The 5,966-nt window shown below is 40.1% G+C and overlaps 1 pseudogene; it reads left to right on the forward strand.

The window, feature by feature from the left end:
* The first annotated feature begins 3,959 nt into the window (after nt 1-3,959).
* LOC117086035 lies at nt 3,960-5,066 on the forward strand (annotated as a pseudogene).
* Nucleotides 5,067-5,966: the final 900 nt, after the last annotated feature.

Here is a 5,966-nt window from a genome sequence, read left to right on the forward strand (position 1 = left end):
AGAATTGCTTGAACCCGGGAGGCAGAGGTTGCAGTGAGCCGAGATGGCACCATTGCCCTCCAGCCTGATGACAGGATGAGACTCCTCCTCACAAAAAAAAAAAAAAGAAAAGAAAGAAAGAATGTAGTAGACTTCCTATTGATTTCACTTCCAGGAATGCCATGATTAATTAGCTAATGCCAGAGCTTTACATGAGTCAGACTATTCTGATTGCTGCTTTGCCTCTGCTGTCCACTACAGTAACTAGGCCCACCTTGCTCTTGACAGTTGAGTGCCACCACTTGGTCCCTGCCATCTCAGGATCCAGTTGTTCCCATTGCATTTCAATTTTCCAATTGAGTGACCGCGGTTCCCACTGTAAGATCTGGTATACAGAGAAGAGCAATCACAGAGAGCTCCTCAAGAATGGTGGTATTCCCGTCACAAATTTATTTTGCAAGGTATTGGTGAAGGGTATGTTGTTTGGACCCTCCCAGTGGGGATGAGTAGGTCTAAAGTGACAAATCCACTCTAGCCTTCCAGTCTCCCTAAGCTTTGGATCCTTTCCTCTACATTAAACCAAGGGAGATCAGGCATTTCCAGCTTGCACAGTGGAGGACCATCTTTTGATCCGTGTTTCAGCTAAACAAGCAAATAAACTATTAGAAACCTTTTTCTAACTCCCCAAGCTGTAGCATTAAATGCAGAATCTCTGCTTAGTGGGCCCATATTAATAAATCCAGTCTGATCCAACTTTATGTTCCTTCTGCCTGTCAATTAAAAGAGTCAAATTCTAGAAAATATTTGAAGAGATTTATTCTGAGCCAAATATGAGTGGCCATGGCCCATGACACAGGTCTCAGGAGGTCCTGAGAGCATGTATCAAATATGGTTGGAGTGTAGCTTGGTTTTATACATTTTAGGGAGGCATGAGACATAAAATGCATTTAAGAAATACATTGGGTTGGTCCACAAAGGTGGGACAACTCAAAAGTGAGGGAGGGTGGGGGTGTTGGTGCACGGCTTTCAGGCCCTAGGTAAATTTAAACATTTTCTGGTTGACAATTGGTTGAGTTTGTCTAAAAAGACCTGGGGTCAATAGAAAATGTTCAGGTTATGATAAAAAATTGTGAAGACTAAGGTTCTTTTGAAGTCTTATGGTGGTTGCCCTTAGAGACAATAGATGACAAATGCTTCTCCTATTCAGATCTTTGAAAGGTGTTGACTTTTAGTTAATCTCTTTAGGATTGGGAGGGCCTGGAAGAAAAAGATCTAGTTATGTTAATAGAGATTCTTATAGATGCCAATTTCCCCCCACAAAAGACAGCTTTGCAGGGCCATTTCAAGATACAGCAAAAAAACATGTTTTGGGGTAAAATATTTTTATTTTCTTCCTTGTCTCATGATGTTATGCCAGCATCAGGTTGGAAAGTAAGTTACCATATATAGGGTTAAATAAAACTCATCTAATGAGAATTTATGGTTTGTAGGGCATGATTCCCCAGACCCCTTAGATAGGAATTTGGGCAAGATAAAAAAAATGGAGCTTAGTCCTCACACCATTATCCCAAACCTTTAATGTCCATTCCCACATGTGTTCTCCAGATTTCTGCTTCTATAAATTAGAAAACTCAAGTAGTTCTTTCCTCATGGGTCACACTCTGAACTTCATCTCTAGGGACCTACTGGCACTTGAGTCTAGTTACTGGCATAGAAGCAAAGAGTGGGTATTGGGGCTGGGTCCTGAGGAGAATCAGCATTGTCTTGCCTGGCAACTGCCTCAGGGGGGCCATCACTGTTTCCTCAAGCAATGCAGGGTTAATCTCTTCAGACTGTTGTAGAAAGGCTGATAGCAGCCTGGGTTGGGGAGGGGATGTTGCCACCACTATGAGTGTGGAGGCCGTCTTCTCCTCTGGCAAAAAGGCTTATCAGAAATTAGGAGCCCCCAGATTCATCAGAATCCTCCCACATATCCCTATCCCAAGTTATAGGGTCTCATTCCTTCCCTACCAATGCCCTTACTTTAACAGTAGACACCTGGTGAGGCTGAGCATGCACCTTTTGCTGTAGGTCTTGTGTCTGATTCTCAGCAATTCCAGCCCTTTGTCTGGAGAAGATAAGACTCTCATCCAGGCAATCATAGTAGATTTGAGGCTAAGTATGTGCTTCTGGGGCCAGAAGATAGAATCCCTAAGCTCATCCTTTTTTTTCAGCACTTGTCCAGGGAACTTAGGAACAACCAACCAACTTCATTATATTTCTTGGTTCTCTGCAAATGTTCAAAGTTATTATATAGAGAGTCACTAAACCCCTTGACTCTGAGGAGCAGTGAATCAGAAGTATAAAATGCATTTATTTTTCACAACTCTAAACCACACCAAGGACTATCAGTGTCCTCCATACTATTAGAAGTAGAGTCCTTAGCACTTTTAGGTCTAATCAGATTAAAGAGCCAACTCCAGAAACCCCAAAACCAACTAAAGAAATCCATCCTTAAAATGGATGGAAAGGATATGTGTTTGCTAAGCTTTTACCATTTACAGGGTTTTGGTTGAAACTGTAGGAATCTATTGGAAGAACTCAAATTATCCTGGCCAATAGGAAGGTGAGTTTATTTATGATCTGAAAATAATATTTAGTCTATTCTCCATTCTTTTGATGCCAACAAGGAAAGAAACCTGATCAAGAAAATGCCCTGATGTGTGTTTTTTTTTTTTTTATATCAAGCTCCTGCCTTTGGACTCTGATATGTGTATATATATGTATACATATATATACACACACACAAAGGGAGTTTGTTAGGGAAAACTGGCTCACATGATTACAAGGCAAAGTCCCACAATAGGCCATCTGCAAGCTAGGGAAGAGAGAAGCCAGTAGTGGATCAGTTCAACTCCAAAAGCCTCAAAACCAGGCAAGCTGATAGTGCAGCCTTCAGTCTGTGGTAAAAGCCCCAAGACCCCCCAGGAAGCCACTAGTCTAAGTCCCAGTCCAAAGACCAAAGGACCTGGAGTCTGATATCCAAGGGCACGAGGATCAGAAGAAAGCCAGAAGACTCAGCCAGCAAGATTATCCCATCTTCTTCTGCCTGCTTTGTTCTAGCCTTACTGGCAGCTGATTGTATGGTGACCACTCACATTGAGGATGGGTCTTCCTCTTCCAGTCCACCAACTCAACTGTCAAATCTCTACTGATAACACCCTCACAGACACACCCAGAAACAATACTTTACCAGCCATCTAGATATTCTTCAGTCTAATCAAGTTAACACCTAATAACCATTTCACCATCCTTCTACTACAGGCAATGGCAGGGCTGAAAAGGACTTGTGTTTGCTGAGTTTTTAACCATTTACAGAGTTTTGGTTGAAACTGTAGGAATCTATTTAAAGAACTCATTATCCTGGCCAATAGGAGGGAGAGTTTATTTATGATCTGAAAATAATACTTAGTCTATTCTCCATTCTTTTGATACCAATAAGGAAAAAACCTGGTCAAGAAAATGCTCTGATGTGTGTTTTTGGATATCAAGTTTCTGCCTTTGGACTCAACTGATAAGAAATTTCTGATTATTCAACCTGGGCAAGGCTCAAGATATTACTGCAAAAGCATTTTCTCCAATAAAGAGTTTGCTAAGCAAAATGACATTATGAACATGCTTTCATGGACTCATTAACCTACTTTAACAAACAAGTTGTTTATGAAGTTCACCAGGTGAACATGTGTGGACAGAGCTAATGAATACAAATACCTCTTCCTAGCAGGCTCTCAATCTGTAAATATAGTTCAGAAGCTAGGAGTTATTTCCTGTTGTTGGAGGTATTCGAAAAAAAAGTTCGATTTATTTTAAAATCATTAAAATTTTAAAAATGGATGTACTCTCTAAAACCATTTGATCTCCTCCTACACAGAATGACTTTTCTACTAATAACTCCAAGTTAATGAACATTTTATTCTGTCTAATACTTTTTTTTTAATTGCATGCATAGACATGGGAGGGTAGCATGCATAGTGGTTACAAATGTGGACTACAGAGCCAGACTCTCTGGGTTTGAATCCTGCTCTGCCATTCTACTTAGTAGGTACTTACACTGTTTGTGCCTCATATCCTCTTCTATAAAATGGGAATAGCAATATTACCTGCTTCGTAGTTGTTAAGAAGGTTAAATTAGTTAATATATGTAAGGTACTCAGAAGAGTATTAAGTGCTATGTGCATTAGCTTTATTATCTTGACTTAGCCAACTAAGCACTGGGCCTCAAACAACAAATCTGAACAACTCAACCTCACTTTGTTGTACCACCTGGGGAATTTGTATTTGCAAAAGAACCCAAGCATTAGATCATGGATGGGTTAAGCTGGTTATTTCTCAGCAGAATTCTAAGAAAGGTGTCCATGGCCAAGTAGGTTAAGGAATGGAATGGATAATGAAGGCTAAGGTTGAGGTTTGTCTTTTTTTTAGGCAGGAAAAAGTTTACAAAATTCTTTCTGGAAAGAAAGAAAATTTCTTTCCAGATTTATTTGAAAAGAGCACTCTATATCAGTTTAAGATTTTTTCTTGGAATATTTGTATTTTGTATGACTCTACCACACCAGAACTGCAATGGGACAAATGAATTAAAATAAATGCTTCTCCTCTCTCCGGTCCATCCCTCCAAGATGACAAAGAAAAGAAGGAACAACGGTCGTGCCAAAAAGGACCGCGGCCACGTGCAGCCTAATCACTGCATGAACTGTGCCCAATGCGTGTCCAAGGACAAGGCCATTAAGAAATTCATCATTCAAAACATAGTGGAGGCCGGGGCAGTCAGGGACATTTCTGAAGTGAGCGTCTTTGATGCCTATGTGTGTCCCAAGCTATGTGTGAAGCTACGTTACTGTGTGAGTTGTGTAGGTCACAGCAAAGTAGTCAGGAATTGATACTGTGAAGCCCCCAAGGACTGAACACCCACACCCCGATTTAGGCCTGCGAGTACTGCCCCACGTCCCCCCACAAAGCCCACGTAAGGAGCTTAGTCCTTAAAGACTGAAGACGGACTGTTCTCTGCAGAAAAATAAAATGGAAATTGTACTTAAAAAAATAAAATAAAAAATAAATGCTTCCTATTATAATAGCTTTTTAAGGTTTAGATTAATAATTTCACAACTCCTATTACATACAAGTGCATCTTTGGGATGCAAGTACATACATGTTCAGCTTATTAGCATGTTATTTTCAGTTCTACTCAAAAAACATTCTCAACTTGGCTGACTCATTTTAATACGGACAAAATTTTCACATTCCAGCTTGAACAGGGAAGTGGTAACAATTGATTTAGATAGGAGTATCAGAATTTCATTTTGCTAAGGTCTTTTTTGTACTTCTTAATGCAGTAACACTTTAGGATAGAATGAATATTGTTGGTATCACCACTTCTGCAAATGTGCTCACTCTTTCTTTTCTGTTTATTCTAGAAGGTTTACTCATACACTAAATATGGGATGCACCAGTTTTTTATGCTGCAAGTTTGAAATAATACCATTTATTTCAACTACTTAAAAAATATGGGGCTGGGTGCAGTGGCTTATGCCTGTAATCCCAGCACCTTGGGAAGCTGAGATGGGAGGATTGCTTGAGCCTACAAGTTCAAGACCAGCCCGGGCAAAATTGTTAGACCCTGCCTCTACAAAGAAAAAAAAAAAAAGTTAGCTGCATCTATAGTCCTAGCTACTCAGGAGACTGAGATGGGAGGATCCCTTGAGCTCAGGAGATTGGAGCTGCAGTGAACCATGATCATGTTGACACACTCTAGCCTGGGTAACAGAGTGAGAACCTGTCTCAAAAAAAACCAAAACCAAAACAAAAGACTTTGGGTTATAACTCAGAATATGTTAGTTTGGTGAATTTCTTCCAGAAAAAGAAACATTCAATGTTTGATTACCTGCCTTTGAAAAACTGGCTGTCCTTCTGAAAAGACTTCACAAATAAAATTGCAAAGAATGCAGGTG

The sequence above is a fragment of the Trachypithecus francoisi genome, unplaced genomic scaffold (assembly GCF_009764315.1).
Source record: "Trachypithecus francoisi isolate TF-2019V2 unplaced genomic scaffold, Tfra_2.0 Contig00586, whole genome shotgun sequence".
Lineage (NCBI taxonomy): Eukaryota > Metazoa > Chordata > Mammalia > Primates > Cercopithecidae > Trachypithecus > Trachypithecus francoisi.